General features: G+C 36.6%; 1 protein-coding gene and 1 pseudogene across 1 annotated transcript in view; both read right to left on the bottom strand.

Annotated features, from left to right (window-relative positions):
- Positions 1 to 21,337, bottom strand: part of HTR1E (5-hydroxytryptamine receptor 1E) — a 77,050-nt gene that overhangs the window by 9,545 nt on the left and 46,168 nt on the right. The gene's annotated exons all lie outside the window — the stretch shown is intronic.
- LOC109392953 (E3 ubiquitin-protein ligase RNF13-like) lies at positions 12,032 to 13,637 on the bottom strand (annotated as a pseudogene).

Genomic DNA, 21,337 nt, shown 5'->3' with positions numbered 1-21,337 from the left:
ATGTTTGTATGGTATATCTTTTTTCTATCCTTTTGCTTTTAACCTATCTATGTCTTTATATTAAGTGGGTTTCTTATGGATAATCTCTATTTGGGTCTTACATTTTCATATGGTCTGACATTCTCTGCCTTTTAAATAAGATATTTACATCATTTACACTTAATGTAATTATTGATGTGTTTGGTTTTAATTCTACCATATTTTTATTTATTTTCTATTTATTCATTTCCCTTTATTTATTCCCTTAGTATTTTGTAATTTTCAGCATACAAGTCCTGCACATACTGTGTTAGATTTATACCTAAGTATTTTATTTTCTTTGGAGTGATTGTAAATGGCATTATGTTTTTAATTTCAGTTTCTACATGTTTATTTTTAGGATATAGAAATGTAATTGATTTTGTGTGTTGATCTTGTATTATGCACCCTTGCTTAACTCACTTAATAGTTCTAGGACATTTTTGGTAGATTCTTGGAGTTTTCTACATATGAGATGATCATGTCATTTGCACATTGGAACACTTTTATTTCTTCTTTCTTATCTATATACCTTTTCTTGTCACATTGAACTGGCTAGACCTTCTAGTACTATGTTGATTATCAATAGTGAGAGCAGACATCTTTATCTTAGGCCTTATCTTAGGGAAGAAGCATTCATTCTTTCCTTATTAACTGAATAGGGACCATTTTTAGGGAATGGAATGTGAGCAGAAGTGGTATGTGCCACTTCTAGGCCTGGTCTACAAAAACTTTTAATGCACTGTCCTTATTCTCAATCTCCATCCACCAGTTGGATGGGATGGAAGTATCCTGGGTTCTTGAATGACCAAGTGGGGCAGAATATTACCCCTCCCCCCTTTTTACTTGCATTAGATGGTGATATGAGTGAGAAACAACACTTTATTGTATTAAACCACTAATATTTTGGAGCTTATCAGTAAAGGGGCTAATATTATTTTCCTTAAGTAACACATCAACTATCCTTGTGTAGTTCAATCTTTGGAAGCTTGGTTTCACAATTTGAAAAATAAAGATAATTATATCTGTTTTATATATTTATAGAGAGAATTAAATGAGATTGCGCTTGCCATATATTCAATAAATATTTGTTCAATCTATTGTTTGCTGAGCATGCTCATGTCTTGATATAAAAATGGGTTTGTTATCTCCATATTGAACTAAGGGATATTTACTTGTATTTTTATCTTTGAATGTTTAATCTATCCCTTTAAAATCTATTCTTCAGCAGTGAAAGTGATGAAATGTAATGTAAACTCAATATATATTGATCAAAATATTATACATTTGTCAGTCCACTGACATAGCTCCTTAGTAAACATTCATATTTGGCTTGTGAATTTGACTTTAAGAATTGTTTTTAAGAAAATACATACCACATGTATCACAAGTTATGCCCTTGCCTTCCTTGGATCTTTTGGAAACACAATTGTATGCTTCTATGCAAAGATGATGAGAAAAAGGGCAAGTTTTAAAGGTAGTTTCCCCCATCTACATAAAGCTTAAGTGGAAAGCAGATTTTTGCCTCCTTACTCATAAGTCAGTTCCATTAATTCACAAACTAATTTTGAAGGGATTATTATTTAGAAGAAAAACCTAGAGAAGGTGCCAAAGGCAAGAGGGTGGTTGAGATTTCTTTAATGAGGTCAGAGGATGTGGGTGGGATGGGTGGAGAGGGGAGGTTGGATATGGAATGAAATCTTCAGGGTTAAAAGCCTGAGTGTGAATAAAAAGTAATTTAGAGAACTAGGGGACAGGAATGTGATACAATTTATTGGCCAAATGGTTTTACTACATTGGTGATGATAATATAAAACTTGTGTATTGTTATATCCTAGATAACACATAAAAAGAGTTTAGAGAAATTTCCCAAATTTGAGGAGTTTGTATAAAACTTATATTTTTAATTTAAGTCTTTTCTACCGTTAAACATAGTCATTATTAGATAGCCAGCACGCATTTGTGTTTCTGTGAACTCTGGTTAGCTTATTGGTTTGGGTATTTTTTTTAACTTTATCACTTTTGCTGACCCATAAAGGAGGGCCTCAATTTTTGTTATGATCCAAACATATTTTGCTTCTTAGACTACTACACAAATATATTTAGTTTCAGTGCAGAAAAAACATTGCTTTTTCTTTCATTCTACAGTCTGTTGTTGCCACTCCACCCCTGGCTGTTGAACTCATGTAGCTTTCTAAAGTCTTCTTTAACTGTGTTTCTTGGGTTTGGCAATTCATTAACTATAAAACTCTGCCATGCTTCAGGCATGCAATAAATTTGTAGCATCATTTTTTTTAATAAACTTTTTTACTTATGCATAATTTTATATCTATAGAAAAGTTGTAAGGACAGTATAGCGAGTTCCTCTATTCCTCTCACCCATTTTACCCATTGTTAACATCTTAAATTATCATAGTACATTTATCAAAACTAAGAAAGCAACATTGGTTCATTGCTATTAACTAAACTCCAGACTGTATTTGGATTTAATCAGTTTTTCCATTAATATCTTCTTTCTGTTTCAATCCAGGATACCATATTGTATTAGTTATTGTATCTCCTCAGTCTCCTCCGGTCTGTGACAATTTCTATCTTTGCTTGTTTTTCATGACCTTCATGGTTTTGAGGATTACTGGTCAAGTGTCCTGTAGAATGTCCCCCATCTTGGTTTGTCTGATATTTTTCTTCTGATTAGACCAGGGTATGGTTTTTTGGAAAGAATACCATGGAGGTGAAGTGCCATTCTCATTACATCATATCAGGGGTATATAATATCCATGACATCAATAGGGATGTTAACCTTTATCACTTGGTTAAGGTAGCATTTCCCAGGATTCTCACTGTTTTTCCTTTTTCCTACTCTGTGTTTATGGAATTGAGTCAATAATTCTAGAAAAGTGTATGCACAACACCAGAAGGAGCCTAGATCTTCTCTGAGGAATTGAGTACTTCAATTGTATCATTAAGCTGAGTCAAAAATAAGTTATTTCATTTTTTTAAAAAGTATGCTAATACAGCCTCAAGCACCAGCAAGCTTAAATGACAGGTACTTCATAAAGTTCATTTTTATTATTCTCAGCTGAAAAGCAAATAACACTTCCACAGATGTCCTTCATATTAAAAGGCTTTATATGCCTGCAATAGAGGCTCTCTATTGACTAAAACCATATCTACTTCACAAGACTGATTGTTTTTTCCCATCATCTTTTAATGAGATGTAGCCAGCCTATACAGGACAAAGGAAAACAGACTAATGAAAGAGATGATGCACCAGGAGCTGACTGGAAGAGTTCCCAATGGCCAAAGTTGGAACAATTTGAACAATAAACAAATAATGTAGTAATGGATTATAATCCAAAGAATAAAATATATATCCATGAGTCCATACTGTAATATAAATAAATAATATAGTAATCAATAGCACTTTTATAAGGTAATTTCCCCAAAAGTAGAGGCTACTATCCCCTTGAGACTGAATAATAAATATATACACATATAAATATAAATTATTGAATATGTAAATAAGTAGTAGAAAAGAGACAAATCTTCCTTACAGAAGAATTTGAAGTAATATATGCACATATTTCCTCCTCCATGAGGTGAAGTTTTATAGTTTGTCTGACTCCCAAACTTACAATATTTGTCAGCTTTCACCTCCTTTTTTTCCTTTTCTCAACATGATGTTTATTAAGGACACTAGAGAACTTTTAATGTTTCTTTTTATCGCTGATGAATCCTCTTAGTTGCTAAGCTATTATCAGCCACAGTCCCTTCTAGAATATAGTTAATTAGATTTCACTATTTTCCAAGAAAGTGTTGAAAGAATCTATAGGGATTAGTATCACTAATCAGAATTTGAAAGGGCACTGATGTCTCTGTAAATATTATCGGATTATATTTTTTTCTTCTTAAACTGCTACAGATGAGGCATTTCACAGATAATAGGCAAAATGAATAGTTTTACCTAATATAAACTCCATCTTCTGGCTCCTCACTCCTGGAGTGCTGGGCTAAGGATTCAGAGGTGGTGTCCGGATTTGGCAGAAGAAAGTTATGACTGATAAGTGATCAATCACTAGTAACTAGCCTAATTGGTATCTGAACAGCTAAGATGTTTTACTTCCCTAGAACTAAAAAAAAAAGAAAAAAAATCACTGTTCTTTGAAATAGCAGCAAAGATCTTGAGGACCGTCATGCTGATTCAATCTAATTTCAATCCCAGTTCTGCCTAGAGAAAACCAAATTCTTCCACTACCATGCTTTTGAATTCAAGTTCTTGTCAGAAAACTGATACAATTGTGATCCTTCATGCTACTATTTTTTATAGTTTATAAGAAGCAGAACGAGGTAGTGATATAACTTTTTCCACTTCTACAACAGCACAAATAGTAAAGAACAGCCCTCTAGATATTGGAAATAAACATTGTCAGAATTTTTTCTACAAAATGTGAAGAATGTCACCATGAATTTTTAACTAAATTTTTTTCAATTCAGCAGATATTTAGGACTAGTAAAATTGATAATGGCAGTTTTCTGGGGTAAAGATTATGTGGATAAAAAATACCTCATATTTACCATATAAAGTAAGAGGGGATGACAGAAGGAGGAATGTACAGAGAAGAAAAAATTTCAGTAAATCTAATTTGTGATAAAATTCAGAAGCATTCCAATCCTAGACGATAAGAGCATTCACGTTCCTCTCATCCCAATCTGACAACACATAATTTTCAAAGTCATGATAGGATTAAAATTATTCCTTGTAATGTTTACCATAGAGTTTATGAGAAACAACTGAATGCACACATTCAATTTTATTCAATTCTCCAAACTTGGGTAGACACTTACAGTTGCACAGATCCTATTGGAGTTGAAGGATGGCTATGGTCCTTGCCCTTGAGATGCTCACAGTTCACCAGGGAAGACAGACCTGATTTGTCTAAATCATAGCCTGAGTGAAGCTAGGCTGAAAAGAAGACCCCATCTCCCTCCAAGTTAATTGATATTCCTACCCGTAATGGTAGTCTGACACTGTTTACGGACTAGCACTATTCAAGTTCCTTTGACCTGGCGCACCTTCCCTCTTTCCTCTCCTCACTTGAACCCCACTCTTTTTCTAAGCCATCCAAATCCCATCCCTTTTGTGAGGTCTTTTCTGACATTCCTAAGTTATTTGTTTAAATATCTAAGACCAAGTCCATACTTCAGAGGTCTTAGGCATTGTAAAATATTTTGATATTCTTTCTCCATGTAATTAAAAGAATGCTAAACAATGTAAGTACAAGAAAGTCCCACAAAGCTCTTACTTTTCTGTTGATGGCCATTTTAACGCCTTTTAAGGACATATCAAAAATCAAATCATTTCAAAAGCTTTCTTTTAGAGGAAAAAAGAAAACAGAGAAGTCTCTATTTTTGGTGCTCCTCCACTGGAACCCTAAACATGTACTTGATTTACTTTGTGGTAATCTAGCACCAGTCAGGACTGTCTCCTACACTGGACTAAGAGCACAATCCTTGTTTCCTTAGTTCCCAGACTAGCAAGTGGCACAGAGTCAATGTTCAATAAACATTTGTTGAATGACTGAGTGAATAAATTGTAGTTAATTATTATCACTTCATTTCTGCTGTGTTTGGTTGTAAATGCAGCATCCGAAACAAAATACATGTCAATAAATTATTGTTTGATGATGTTTATGGTAGTGATGGTTCTCGTTCTGTAGTCTAAGTTTATCTTTGGGAGGTGGCCATCCAATCAAGGACTCTATTTCCAATCCCCTTTTCCCTTGTACCTGGATTTGATTTTGTAATTATTTTTAATCAGTGAAATGTAAGCAATAGTGATATGTGCTATTTCTGGGCCATGACTTTAAAGAATCAGGGGTGGTTCTCCATGCTTTCTTCTTTCATTGGCAGAATGCAAAGGATTATGAGGCCTTGAATGGCAGGACCAAAAGACAAAGGAGTCTGTCTGAAATCTCCATGTAGAGGAGAGCTACCACTCAATCAGGAGTTCCCAAGTTAGACCAAAGTTACTTAACATTGTTTATTTTTTACTTGATCAGGAAGCATTACAGCAGAAACAGAAAGCCCCCTGCTCCCACAGACACACTTACAGTGTCCAAAATTGGTAGGACTTTGGGATCTTCTTAATTCCCATGCCCATGGACCATTATCTGAGCAAGAAATAAAAGTTTGTTGTTCAAGCCACTGACGTTTCAGGGGTTATTTATTATATTACTTAGGGTTACTCTAACTTATGAAGAATTGTAGTTAATTACTTAATTTAGTGTCCCTGTTTTCTCTTGTTTGTGGTCTTAGCATTTGTTAAGGGCACAGTATTGAAACCCAAATCATGGGTGTGTTCCTTGTGTAGCCCAGAGGGAGTTGCTGTAAACACCAAAGTTCAGAGGGCCTTGCCTTGGTTTTAAAGGAGGCTGACTGAAAGAATGTGACTTCATCAGTTCAAATTCATTTATCCACTTTGTGAAAAACATTAGAGTCCTGGACTCCCTAATGAGAGTAGAATTATAGTACCCTCCACCCTAAAAGATAATTTTACATTTTACCTACATATATCTGAAACCACCAGTGCTTTTGTTTCTTAAGTTTGAAGATGTGGCCTTTTGAGGCCTAAATACATATGCCCGGTCGTAGAATGTATTAGGGAAGTGAGGCTTTACCTTCAGAATCAAAGCCCTTGAAGCAAAGGCCACAGCAACTAAACTTAATTACCTCTAGAAAATGGGTCATATTGGAATTTCTTACAGCAATACGAAGAATAAACTATGCTAAAAAACCCAATTTGGAAGAAATTTTATAGTACTTCCAAAGTAAATGTGAGTATAGGCCAATATAAACTTGAATTTAATCAAGGGGATGGATCAGAAAAAAGTATTAAGTGAAAGTCAAATAACCCTAGAAGTATATACATATTTAAATAACTATACTATTGTTGTAATTCAAGAGATGATCTTTGACTTTTATGAGTTTTATATATTGGTTATTTTTGAAAGCTAATTGCTTAGTGAGATAAATAGGTTTATTTAATCAGACATAGAAAAAAGAATTTGATTTGAAACATTTTCATACTATCAAAATGCATTTCGTTCATGATTATTAAGCTTTTACTATGCTCTGGTTACATTTTCATGGGCAATGAAATTTTCAGAACTATATTAATCTAATAATGGAATAATTGTAAAACTAACCAAACTCATGGGAAAACAAAATTAAGATGGTTGAGCTGAAAGGGTACGCTGGCTCTATGAGAGTTGCTGGGAACAACTTTTGTTGATGTTTAAAAACAAATATTACATACTAAAATTGGGCCCCTGGACAATAACCACCACAACAAATAGTCAAATATAAAAACAAGTAATATTTCAAGGGGTACCCAGGACAATCTGTCCAAAGGAAGTAGAGGAGAGATGAGATAGATGTCATTATTTGAAGTAATTACTGGCTTATTCAAAACTAAAATGGTTCTTCTCATGATTTTATGAGGTGTTAAAGTTACTTAAAGTTTTTCATTTTTTACTTAATCAGGAAGCATTACAGCAGAAACAAAAAGTCTCCTGCTCCCATAGACACACTAACAGTAACCAGAATTGGTAGGACTTTGGGATCTTCTTAATTCCCATTTCAACCCACATCTCAAATTCTCCTTTAATATTACAGAATCTCTTACTATAATTGCAAGTAGAGAGTTTATTGGTGGGAGAATAGTTTAAGAGATCAGAGCCTACATGAGAAGTTAGATACTAAACTCTAAATTCCCATAGTGGAATTCTTAAAAAGGACTTTAGAAATACAGTACAGTGAATCAAGCTGGCATTTAAACACCCACAAAATAAATTAAAAGACCCCTCTAATTGCATTAGACTGATAAGACTCTTTTTTGGTGGTGATGTGCAGTCAAATTTATTCATACTCTGCAATTTGAGCCTGTTTATAATAAACAGTACAGTAAATAGTACACAAACAAGCACATATTAATTACGTGTATATATTTAGTGGAAAATAAACTAACAAGCAGTTTCATATTGGGACATCTGTTGAATGAAGACTGATGAAAAGTACAAATAAAAGAATAATGTGGTATCTGTTTCTGAGTCTAACAGTCAACAAAACAAAATATTAGTGGTTTTGGCACAATTGGTAACTATAAACTGACGATGTTTTACCCTGTTATTCAATATAATAAGTATTTATTGAATAATGGAAATGCACAATTGTCAAACTGAGTCAAAATTTAAAAATGCTCATGTGAGGTGGAGTGCAATTACAATCTTTTTCTCTTTTCTATTCTCTTTTGTTACCTCCATCCCTAAAATTGGCTCAGAAAAAAATGCTTTGAATATGGTTTCAGCACATGTGTCAAGAAATGGGAAAAAGAGAATTTGGTTAAGGCATGGAAGCATTTCTAGAAGAGCGTTGAAGAGTTTTGAACTTTCAGCTTTCACCAGAATTGTCTGCGTGGAAGGATTCCAGCGCAGCGTAAAATGTGTGATGTGGCCTGCCCGTCAGAGGAGTAGGACTCAAGACCTGGATGCATTTGCTACTTACCAGTTCTTTGACTTTGAGAACTAAGCTTACTTGGTCCTCAGTTTTCCTCATTTGGCTGTTGGAGATATTGATTATAGCATGGACTGGACCACTCATTTTCTTTCCTGCGGTTTCCCATGGAGGCATGAGAGGTACCTGTTTTACTTCCCAGGAGAGAGCAGCAGCATTTTCTGTAACAATTTTCTACCCACTGACAAAACTCGTGAGAGATCAGTGAAACTGGGGAAAGCCTGACATTCACACCTGCCTCATCTTCCTCAGCTCATAGACCTGCCTGGGCCCCAGGTGAGGCTGGAGCTCACACATTTAGGCTCTATCAGTGAAAAGACTTCCAGACCACACAATTCTGTCTGTTCCAGCTTTATAGCATGACAATGGGTGGGAAAGTCAGGGTCGTCATTCCTTGCTTATCTTCAATTCGGTAAAGAGGGACAAAAATTGCAATTTTTTATCAGGTGGAAACTAAATTTGCCAACCAACTCTAATAAAGCAGATGGCTTGATTCCTGTTCGAAAACTTGTGATTGTTGTGAGGAGTAAATGAGTTAGCAAATGTAAAAGTATATAGACAGTACTTGGCACACACATAGATGTTATTTAGGTGCTAGCTGTGATTATTATGATTATTGCTATTATTATTTTCAATAGGTGAGATTCCAAAAGGTTGTGATTAGTATTTGCAAACTTCCAACGTGGTTCACTACTATTACCTGAATCATAGGATTGTCCTTAGCATTTATTTAGACAATATATATCAATGTGCTTTGTGAACTATAAAGCACATTATATAATAGTGATGATGATGTATTATTCAGGGTCTTTATGTGACTCCATGGGGTGGCTATTCCTTGCCAAGTTCTTTTGTCTCTCTTGAGTTTTCCAGGATCATTTCAATCTCTTGGTCAAACAGCAGAGCTAAGCATTACAGCTGAATTAGTAAGTATTTTATTGATTTCTCAGCATGAATAATTCATGGTTAAGCTATTTCACAAATGGGCCACCTCTTAACTCTCTATTGAAACAAAGCTGTCTTGGTTCTGGGCTTATGCCTGTTGTGCTATTTTGAAAGATTTCAGAACATTTATGTAAGAATCTAAGATTGTGAATAGAATTTGGACAGACATCAATAGAGTGTTTACATGTTCAACCAAACCTGCATTGAACTTTAAATACCTGCTAGTTTTCTTCCTAAGACAAAGTACATTTACTAAATGGCCCGGGTCATTTCTTGTTCTTTATATTATCTTATAGTCCTCACTAACTGTGTCCTAATTTATGAAAAAACAGATATTTAGTGAGCACCTACTTTATGCCTGTTACTGTTCCACTTGGTGAGATGGTTTAAATAAAATAGATCAACAACTTTGATTCCACAACTTTATATCCTGTTTGTAGCAAATTTATTTAAAATGAAACAATAATTGTGGTGCCATTTGACACATACTTAAAAGTTCATTTTATATAATTCCTAGGACACAATGAATTATAGAAATGTTTTAAACAATACATATACATATACCCCTTTATTCTTTTTGAAATAATTTTTAAAATTTTTTCAACTACAATTGACGTACAATAGTATATTAGTTTTAAGTGTACAACATAGTGATTGGACATTTATGTAACTTATGAAGTAATCACTCCAATAAATCTAGTACTCATTCGATACCATACATAGTTATTTCAATATTATTGACTATATTTCTTATGCTATACTGTATATCCCCATGACTATTTTGTAACTATCAATTTGTAATTCTTAATCCTGTACCCTTTTTCACCCTTCCATCTCGCAACCATCAAAATGTTCTGTGTATCTGAGTTTGTGTCTGTTTTCTTTGTTCCCTTATTTTGTTTAGATTCCACATATAAGTGAAATCATATGGCATTTGTCTTTCTCTGTCTGACTTAATCCTTTCAGCATAATGTCCTCTAGGTCCATTCATGTTGTTGTAGATGGTAAGATTTCATTTTTTTTAAATGGCTGAGCAATATTCCATTGTATGTATGTACCACCTCTTCTTTGTCCATTCATCCATTGGTGGACATCCAGGTTGCCTCCATATCTTGGTTATTGTAAATAATGCTGCAATGAACATAAGTATGTACATGTCCCTTTGAAGTAGAGTTTTGGGTTTTTTCCAAATAAATACTCAGAAGTGGGGTTACTGGGTCCTTCTTTGTCTCTTGTTATAGCCTCTGTTTTAAAGTCTATTTTATCTGGCATAAGTGTTGTTACCGAGTGCTTTTTTTTTCTTTCTTCATTTTCATAAATATCTTTTTACATCCCTTAACTTTCAGTCTGTGTGTGTCTTTCTATCTGAAGTCATTTTATTGCAGGCAGCATATGTAAGAGTTTGTTTTCTTACCTCTTCATCCACCCTATGTCATTTGATTGGAGCATTTAATCCATTTACATATTTTTAAAGTGTAAAACATGTTTATTAACATTCAAACTCCCTTCATACAAGATTGTATAAAATTTTTTTGCAATTTGATTATATATGTCTTATTTTCTACATAGTTTCAATGATGTATAATATAATTTAGCTTTCATAATACATTGTTTAACTGCATTATTAGTTCTAGTAAACATAAGCAATTATTTTCAAATCCAATACTTTAACAATTTCCTCTGTACATAGGTTAGCAAGGGCTAATTAGTATAAGTTGCTCTTTTTCAAGAGGTATATGATCTGTATATTAACAGTTGTTGAAGTTTGGTATTTTTGTACAGTATTTCCTTTTGCTTTGATCACAACACAAAACTCTTAAGGACACTGAAATTCAGTAAGTAAAGTTCAGAGACATATTACTTTAGCTGATGAATCAAATTCATACATAACACTATAGTATTAAAAACCTTAAAACTTGAAATCTGCACTAATACAGACTGTTCCTATCAGGATAAGACTACTTGGGAATAGAAAGGAAGAAGATAGCTTTGAGTTTCTTTGTGGTGCTGATAGGAAGAAAAAATGCTAAATTACCTTGTCACCGCTCACTAATGATGGCAATTTGGGGGTAATACCAGAACAAACATATTCCAACTCAACAACTCTAAGTAATTTTATGGAGATGGAAGTTGGCTTAGCTCATGCCAGGTGGCCACAGCACTGATCTTGCGTAAAACACAAAATTTGCACACTGTGATCAAGGTCTTAATTGCAAGCTATACTGAGGAATTTTTAAAAGTGTTTTGGCTGTTTCATTCCAAAATAAGTTGTTTTGATGCTTGAGTTACAGCACCAATCTATTATTAGTTATTAGTGAGATGAAGTACACTCCTGCAGACAAATAAATAAAAAATACTTGTTTCAGTAATCTGGTTAAGCTGTAGAATACTAAAAATTAAGTTATTTCTACACAAATCTCTGAAAGGAATTAAAAAAGTCAAATTATATAACTAAGTAAACATTTTAAAGGGAAATAACCCAATCACCCTCTGAAGGTCAAACAGTATTTGCTATGTTGTAACCCTGTTCACCATTAGACTGCAGTTGGACCACAGCACTATGTTCACTAATTTCATTTTTTTGCATCACTACTGTCAGTGTCTTCATTGTCATCTTCCTCATAGTCTGAAGATTCTGTTATATTCTCATGTGAGTGGGGTTCCGACAAAGCCCAAAATGACTAGGTGCTGACAGAAGTCAAAGGTCTAAGTAAAGCGGTATGTTCTGACACTTTGTTTTTCTCTTGACTAAAGTCGGTTTCGGAGTCTGAATCTCCTTGAGAAGAAAACTTTTCGCTTGCACACTAAATAGGATTTTTGGTTTTAATTAACCAAGGGTCTACACACTTGCAATGATAAGCATGAGAAAAGGAAAGGATTCTGAGCTTATCTCCATCTTCATATTCATCCAAACCCATGGCTTATGCATCATATTCATTTCCTTTTTTGAATTTATGTCTAGGGAGTTTCTTAAGTTGATCTTTACAAAGTCTATTTCTTCTCGCTTTGTGTCTATTCTGGACAAATTCTGTGGCATGAAAATGAATCTCAAGATGAGAGAGATGCCAACTATGATAAAGAAGGGGATTAGGTAGTATTCCAGAGGAAGACTAAATTCTGGAACTAAGATAAGGTGGCCTCCTTTATCATATGTGAATTCAGCTTTCAGGGAATTAGCTGATGATTCACCAACAAAGACAGATGATATGTCAGTTTTCTTAAGCATATCAATGTCGTTGGATCCCTTGCTAATGAGGTCATCAGAGTCAACATTGTGAACTATGGCTGCTTTATATCTTGCTCTCTGTGCATTCATCCTATGTATCAAAATTACAATCAAGTCTTCTCATTAACATGATGAAAGTGCCAGATGAATTGTCTTTAAGTGGTGGCGGCACTATGGGTTCACAGGCATTCTCTGGTTTTGGGGGTAATCAAGAAACCCTTTAGGGCAGGCCGAGTGGCGCGATGGTTAAGAACTGTATTGGGACGCCAGAGGGCCCCGGTTCGGATCCCACATATGAGGGCCAGTGACACTGCCCTCCACAGCTAAGATGCTGAACAACAGCTCAATCTGGAGCTGGGCTGCCATGAGTCGCTGGCGACGGCATAGGCTGCAGCCCCTGTGGCAGTGGGTTGCCATGGGCTACCGTGTGTAGCCAGCAGCCAGCGTGAGCGGCCAGCAGCCGCAGTGAGCGGCCGCCCAGAAGCCGGCGACTGATCTGCCTCACCTGGGAAGAGCGCAATGATGGTGCCAACTTGGGCCAGTGAAGCAACGTCCTCCACAACTAGACTGAAGAACAAAAGGACAGCAACTTGTCTATTCCCCTTCCCCCAATTCCCCAGCACTGTTCCCATCCCCCCAACTCCCCAATAAAAAATCTTTAAAAAAAAACAAACCAAAAAAAACCTTTAAACCTCAGCTGAAAGCCTACAAGCAAATCTTGCTGGAAGGTCATCAAATGTCTGAGATACATTTTCAAAATTATATGCTAAATGTCTGCTTCTACAGGCAGTAGTTTTAAGAATGCAAAAAGCTGGACAGTCAAGATGGTATAGGCTTGTGTGGCTGACAGCATGAACATCCCTATGGAGAGCAGCATCTCACTGTGAAATCACCTTCAGCTTTCTACCTGCTCTGTGGAATGGTGGATTTTGGGCTAGGTGGTCAAGGCATCTGATCCTTTCCTTCCAGCTCTGTCACTGGCTTATTACACAATCTTGGGGCTTTGGTTCTTCCTATCTTTGCAAGATATTTGTGAATGGAAGAATCTTCTGCCTGCAGCATGCATGGTAGTGAGTGTAGGACTGCAGTAGGTGGGTACCAAAAGCTCAGGATGCTGAGGAACTGGAGCTTTTTTGTGTTTGGACTCGGCCTGGAAATGGCGAGGGCAGGGTCTGTGCCTGGTGAAATCCACTGCCCATAAAAGATGCTGTTGGATTTGTCCAAGGAGCATAAGGAGCACCTGGCATTCCTGCTGCAAGTAGAGGGTGCTGGCTAGGGAACCCAGCAGTGGAGGGTGGTGTTCTGTGGGATGGGTAGGGGACCAGGGGGAATGCACAGTGCTCATGGGTTCCTGGCTTCCATTGAAATGGTCGCCAAGTTTGGACTGATTGCCTCCATTTACATTTAAAGTAATTGTTGATAGATATGTAGTTATTGCCATTTTATTATTCATATTTTTTATATTTCTTCTTGTTCTTAAAGAAGTGCCTTTAACATTTCTTGTAATACTGGTTTGGAAGTGATTCCTTTAGCTTTTTCTTTTCTGGGAAGCTCTTTATCTGTCCTTTGATTCTAAATGATAGCTTTGCTGGGTAGAGTAGTCTTGGCTGTAGGTCCTTTCTTTTCATTACTTTGAATATTTCAAGCCAATCCCTTCTGTCCTGGAAAGTTTCTGTTGAGAAATCAGCTGACAGTTTTATGGGAACTCCTTTGGAGGTAATTAGTTGCCTTTCTCTTGCTGCTGTTAAAATTCTCTTTGTCTTGAACTTTTGGCATTTTAATTATGATGTGTCTTGGTGTGGGCCTGTTTGGGTTCATCTTGTTTGGGACTCTGCACTTCCTGAGCTTGTATGTCTATTTTCTTCACCAAGTTAGGGAAGTTTCCCATCATTATTTCTTCAAATAGGTTTTCAGTCTCTTGCTTTCTCCCTTCTTCTGGTACCCCCATGATGAGAATGTTGGTACACTTGATGTTGCCCCAGAGGCCCCTTAAACTAACCTCATTTATTTTTGCTGTTCTGATTGGATGTTTTCTGCTATCTTATCTTCTAAATTGCTGATTCAACCCTCTGTTTCATCTAATCTACTATTGATTCCCTCTAATATATTTTTCATTTCAGTTATTGTAGTCTATTTCTGACTAGTTCTTTTTCATGTTTTATATCTGCATTTTCCTGTCTCTTTGTTGAAATTCTCCCTGATATTATTGAGCATCCTTATAACTAGTGTTTGAAACTGCATCTGGTAGATTTCTTGTATCCATTTTGGTTAGTTCTTTTTCTGGAGCTTTGTTCTCTTATTTCATTTTGGACGTGTTCTTTGTTTCCCCATTTTGGCTGCCTCCCTGTGCTTGTTTCTATGCATTAGGTAAAGCGCTATACCTCCTGGTCTTAGTAGAGTGGCCTTATGTAGTAGGTGTCCTGTGGGTCCCACAGAAGCAATCTCCCTGGTCACCTGAGCCAGGCACTCCAGGTGTGTCCTTTGTGTGGGTGTATGTTCCCTCCTGTTGTAGTTGAATCTTGATTGCTATTGGCACATCAATGGGAAGGACTGACCCTGAAGCTTATTGGTTATGAAAATTGGCTGTGACTACAGTGGAGGTGCTGTTGTGGAGGTGCGGACCCTACAGAGCAGGATAGAATTGGATTCACTTCAGCTGAGCTCTTGTGCCTGCTGAGTCTTCCCTTTGGGTGTGTTGTTTGTGACACTAATTGTGTGGTTCTCTAGTGTGGTCTGAAGCTGGCCACTGAATGTGTTGGTTCTGGAGATTCTTGGAAGGGACTGTGTTACAGGTCAAGATCAGCCGCTTCCTGTGCCCTGCCTGGGGCCACTTTGGTATAAGCTTCAAAGTGATTTGCAGATGGTTGCCACTTGTGCTGGGCTTGGAGCTTCCTGGGAGAGGCTAAGCTGCAAACTGAGGCCAGCTGCCACTAGTGTCGGGCTTGGGGCTGCTTAGCAAGAGTACGGGGCATGCCGAGGCCAGATGTTGCTTGTTTGAGGTTTGTGAACCTTTGAGAGATTTTAGGAAAGTCTGCAGCATGAGCCAAGACATGCCATTTGTATGCAAAAGCCACTGGAAGTAGCTTGGTTGGGTCTGAAAGTTGGGTGGGGCAGTGTCTCAGGGAATCACCAGGGCCAGGTAAATGGTGATAGCCAGCTCAATGGAGATTCTGATATGGTGCCCACCTGGGTCTGCAGGCTGGGTTGGAGGAGGACTCAACAAAGGAACAATGGCTTCTGCCAGCATTCTACCTGGGTAAAAACGGCCTCTCCAGCTCTTGTCCTGAAGCCAGAGAATTCAGTTCTTCCCTGTATGTCTTTGGCACTTTTCAAGTTGCTGTCTGAGCACTGGAGCTCAAGGTGAATGAATCCATCAGAGAATAAATCTGTGCATGGGCCCTTCAAGAGGAACACTTGGGACTCCAGCCACCCTCCATCTCACTCAGCCACAATCTCCACTGGTTTGCACAGCCAGAAGCCATGGGGACTTGTCTTCCATGCACTGGAACCCTGGCTCTCTGTGTTACAAGTTGTAAATGGCTCAAGTTGAGGGAAAGATGAAAGGGAAGGATATTCTTACTAATAGTTTAAGATAAACCCAGCTTATTTATAGAAAACAAAAGATGAATTTCCATCATATCTTTTACATATTAAAAATGTTTCTGAATTTGCACTATATTCTGCCATCCTTATTTAAGCTTCTCTTAAATGAAGCCTCTCTCTCTCTCTCTCTCTCTCTCTCTCTCTCTCTCTCTCTCTCTCTCTCCCCTTTCTTAATCACATAACACAGACTTCTCACTGAAAGATTTAGGGTGTGAAAATTGCATGGTAAGTAGAATATAATTAAATTATGTGGCCTGATAATGAGTCAGTAGTATGATATATTCCACATATATTTGACTGGCTTTCATTCAAATTACCCAATTTCATTCTATTATTTTTAGAACTTTCATATTTCATAATCTTTCTTTGTTCCATTTAGTTCCCCAGGAGAGCGAGCTCAAGCTCTTTTAAATTGTGCATAGTCAGATTCCAAAGTAGTCTTTAGAACCTTGAAAAGTGGAAGAGGAACAGGTAATTAGACTGAAGACACAAATTAGGTCCATGAGTCCAGCAGGGTGTAGTGCATACCATGCTGCTCATCCTAGACCCCTCATTAGGGCTGGCCCAGTCCTGGGTCCTCCTTCCCTCAGTCCTTCTTTCCTCACTTCCTTGCAGGTGATTCTCCTGGGAATACTCCACAGGCAGCCTTCAGCACACAGTTCTCCATCTCAGTCTGTTTCTAGGAAACCCAATCTAAGACAGAAGGAGGCTGATCTAGGGCAGTGCTTCCAATCTTTCTTTATTTCTCAAAGACCAATAAAGGTGTAAAATTCTCTAAAGCACATTTTGAAAGTAAATGTTTTCTAGAGAGAATTGAAGTAGGGGATAAGTTATTTGGACAACTGGGTAATTATGGTGGAAGGAGAGAGGAGGTAGATACTTATGGGGAAATGTCTATAATTAAGAAGAGAGAAAAGAGATAGGGCTTTTAATGCCTAATAGCCTTGTTGAGGTATCAATTGCCCCTGTTACAGAGTTTGAAAATGCTTACAATTGAGGCCAAGCCTGTCTGGTTCTCATTTCTGATAGAGTGGTGGATATTGCTAGGGGGACATGTGGAGAGGCTTAATGTGCAGAGGCATTGCTAAAGGGAGAAAGCAAAATTAGTTGGAAAGCGTCATTTTCTATGAAAAACAAATGAAGTATTTGAGATGTAGTGGATGTATCTGACCAGTGTTGCTGGAAACACTAGGGTAACAATAATGAAGGCATAGGCTTTAGAGTCTTAGGTTCAAATCCTGGCTGCATCATTTACTAGCTATTGTCTTTGGTTATGTTACTTGACTTCTCTGAGACCAGTAAATTTGACTTATTATCAAAGGACAGTTGTGAGAATTTAAAAAAAATGTATATATATATATATATGTAATAAACTTAATACAATGTATAGTAGGTATTAAATACATAAATAATTATTTATTTATACCATGAAGGAATGTATATAAGTACCCATGTGACAGCTTGCATGGAATAGTTCAGCCTTATCAGTGGCTAAGTAGCTCTTTCTTTGGTCCTAGGACACTGACGACCATTTTAAGGGTATTAAGGAGAGTTTCTTCAATGGAGTTGAATTACAAAGTACAGGTCTACTCTAGGCCACAAATTATCTTCTTCGTTCCTCATAGCTTTGTGGAGCCATTACTTAGGCATGCACATATTTACCTGTGAAATGGTAAACATAATTTATGCAATTCAGGGAAATGCCAAGGTTCATGGGAGGCTATAACTCTTAGACTGAAAATATGACTGAGGATTTGGTGCATTTTAATCTCTTTATCTAAAAGTTAATTTAGTTTCTTTATCTAAATTTTAATTTAAAATAGAGTATTTAGCATTCTCTACATTGGTTAAAAAATTCCTTTCAAACCAAAGCAACCAATACGCAGAAAAACTGATGATTCCTGTAAGGCATGATAATTAGAGACAGGCATTGTGAACCACAGAATTTGAAAGTTGGAAGTGACATCAGAGTCTCTTTTTCCTCTTTTATGGATAAAAGAGATTCTGGGTGGGTGAAGGGACTTGCCAGAGTTCTAGTTTGTTAATAAAGAGACAGATGATAACCAGTGCCTCCAGACCTAAAGTATAGAATGCTTTCCATTGTACCACAGAACCTACATAATCAATTCCTGAAAAGATTTTAGATCACTTATCCACATGGACTCTCTATTAATCAGTTCAGTAAATTATATGCACACATTTACCCATATTCCCAGATAAAATTTATGATTATAGCAATTCATAGGAGAAATGCAAATCTAATATGAATCAGTATAGTTTGGAGATGGAATAAAAGTAAATTATCTCAAGTTTACATAAATATTGGGTTATCAGAAAAGTCATGATGTAGTTTTCCTATGTTTTTCATTGCAAAAATGCATCATGACATTTCCGACAACCCAATATTTTGTGCTTTGACACTAATAAAGTACTGCCTAGATTATGGAATTAGAAGAGTATTTTTGTCTGAGGGAAAAGGATTGGATTAACTGTCAGAAAATGAATGATTATGAAATATGTATTTGGTTATATTAAAAAAGTTCTCAACATGAAGTATGATGACTAAAAACTAACATTAGCAATATGGAAAGAATTATAAAGTACACATTTTAGCCCAAAATGTGTATTCAAAGCTGTTGTAGAACCAAATATCTCCATTTCTTAATGAGAGCCCCTCCCATGCTGTTATTTGGGCAGTGTCTGTGTTGGGTGGTGTCTGCTTGCCCTGTCAGGTTCTTCTGCACCCTTGACCCTATTCGAGCCTCAGGGATTGATGTTTTCAGCATAATCCAGTTCCCCCCTTCCCTCAGATTTTGTGTGGATTTGGTCAATGAGAGGCTCTGGCAGGAGGTCAGAGGATGTGAAGAGAGTGAGGTTGGGGCATTTATATTCCTGGGTCCTTTCCTGTGGGAATGCAGTTTGGCAGTTTCTGCATCTCTCTTCTTAAGATCATGGCTCCTGTCAGCTATTCTGGCCCTGTAGCTATGACTCCCACAAGGCTAGTGTCTGAGAAAACTTCCTCCTCTTCTTGTCCATTGTAGACTCCTTCACTATCCCTGTGGCTTCCCTTAATCTTGTCTACTCTTTTGTAAATATTCCTTTCATTAAAATCTCTTCAATTGCTCTTTTGGATTGTGCCTTGAGTTTCCTGCCAGGACTTCGACTGATACAGGCATGTACCTAATTTTCACATGCACTGCAATGTATTGTCATTAAATATCTTAAAGTCTCCTGTGGCTTCTTATGCACTTGTTGTGTTTGTTTCCCACTACGCTGTAACAGACTCAAATATATATACTACCACTTTGCCATATCCAGGAGACAGAGTTTTCTTATACCTGTTCTCCCTTATATCCGTCCATATCAACATTCTTTAAATACATCTTATTTTATTCCTTCTATCTCTTTCCCCCTTTCATGGTAATTTCTCTGACCACCTGCAGTTATTACTCAGTCTCCAGCAATAGTTTTAAATTTTTGAGTTATGACTTTTTTGTAAATCAGATGAAAATATAAATTTTCTCCCTAGAAAAGTATGTAAAACATATATATATATATATATATATGTGTATATATATATATATATATATATATATATAACACATTTGTATATGATTTATTTTATTAAATTGGAAATCAAATCGATTTTGACCACAGAATAATTTATTTATGGAAAAAGTTGTGTAAAAGCTAATCGTGACTTTCTGGAAATAAATATAATTTATGGGAAAAAAAACCTTCCCAAAAGAAAGTAAACATTAACTCTGCCCAAATTAAGGCATCAGATGTTAAATTTTTGAATAAGAGGTTGACATAGCAACATGAAAGTTACCTTGGGCACTAAATTGATTTTGACATTTTATTTTGATGGCAGCTGGTGCTAAAAACTGTGACTCAAACATAGATTGTTGTCAAAGAACATCAGAATTTTCCAAGACTCTTTTGGATTGAATTTATGGAGTATTATTTCCTTTGTGTTCAAACCAATGAGTTTACCTTTGCAAAGCTGGCATTATTGTTTCTCTTTGGTGCACATTTATTTAAAAGTTTTCTAAACAGAAGGAACCTGCAATAGAACTCTCTAGTGTTCTCAATTAGTTTCAGATTTTTTTTTCTGCAGGGAAACTGAAAAGTCCTTGTAACTCTTGACTCTAACTTGTAAAAGCACTTTCCCTTAGCATTATAATCTCAAGCCATCCATGTTGTCACAGATGGCACTATATAAAGCTGAAAACAACAAAGGAACAAGACAAGCAAATGAAGAAACAAAAACTCGTAGATACAGACAATAGTTTACTGGTTACCAGAGGGTCAAGGGGATAGGGGTGATAGATGAGGGTAAAAGGGGTTAAATATATGGTGATGGAAGGAGAACTGACTCTGGGTGGTGAACACACAATGTAATATATAGATGATGTATTACAGAATTGTACACCTGAAACCTATGTAACTTTACTAACCATTGTCACCCTAATGAACTTTAATTTAAAATGCAAAAAAAAAAAAGCACTTTCCCCAGCACTGCAAGGTTGGCATGGATGTCTGCCTGAAATTTTGGCTTTCAGACTGGAGCTTGGACCTGGTTTGATAAACTAGGATGCTTCTGGCTACAAACACACAAAAGCCCAATTCAGTGAAGAAGTATGCAATACTTATACAGTAAAGAAGTTTATTATCTCACATAACAGTGAATCCAGAAGTACAGTCAGATTTGGTCAGGTTGGTGTCTCAGTAATTCAACAATGTCATTGTGGATCCCAATTCTTCCCATATTTTTGCTGAGCTTTCCTCAGTGTGACAGTGTTGAATTCAGACTGGCTTCCTTATGGTTGCAAGATACGTGCCAGCACCATTTGATCCAAAATATATTCTTGTTCACATTCTAAAAGAGAGAGGGACCTTTCCCCCAACTATGATTGAACCAAGGCAGGCCATATAACTTCTCTGTCTACAACAGGAACCAGAGCAATGCCA

The sequence above is a fragment of the Hipposideros armiger genome, unplaced genomic scaffold, assembly GCF_001890085.2.
Source record: "Hipposideros armiger isolate ML-2016 unplaced genomic scaffold, ASM189008v1 scaffold_358, whole genome shotgun sequence".
In the NCBI taxonomy this organism is placed as follows: domain Eukaryota; kingdom Metazoa; phylum Chordata; class Mammalia; order Chiroptera; family Hipposideridae; genus Hipposideros; species Hipposideros armiger.
The sequence above is the reverse complement of the archived record's forward strand: the minus strand, read 5'-3'. Positions and strand labels throughout refer to the sequence as shown.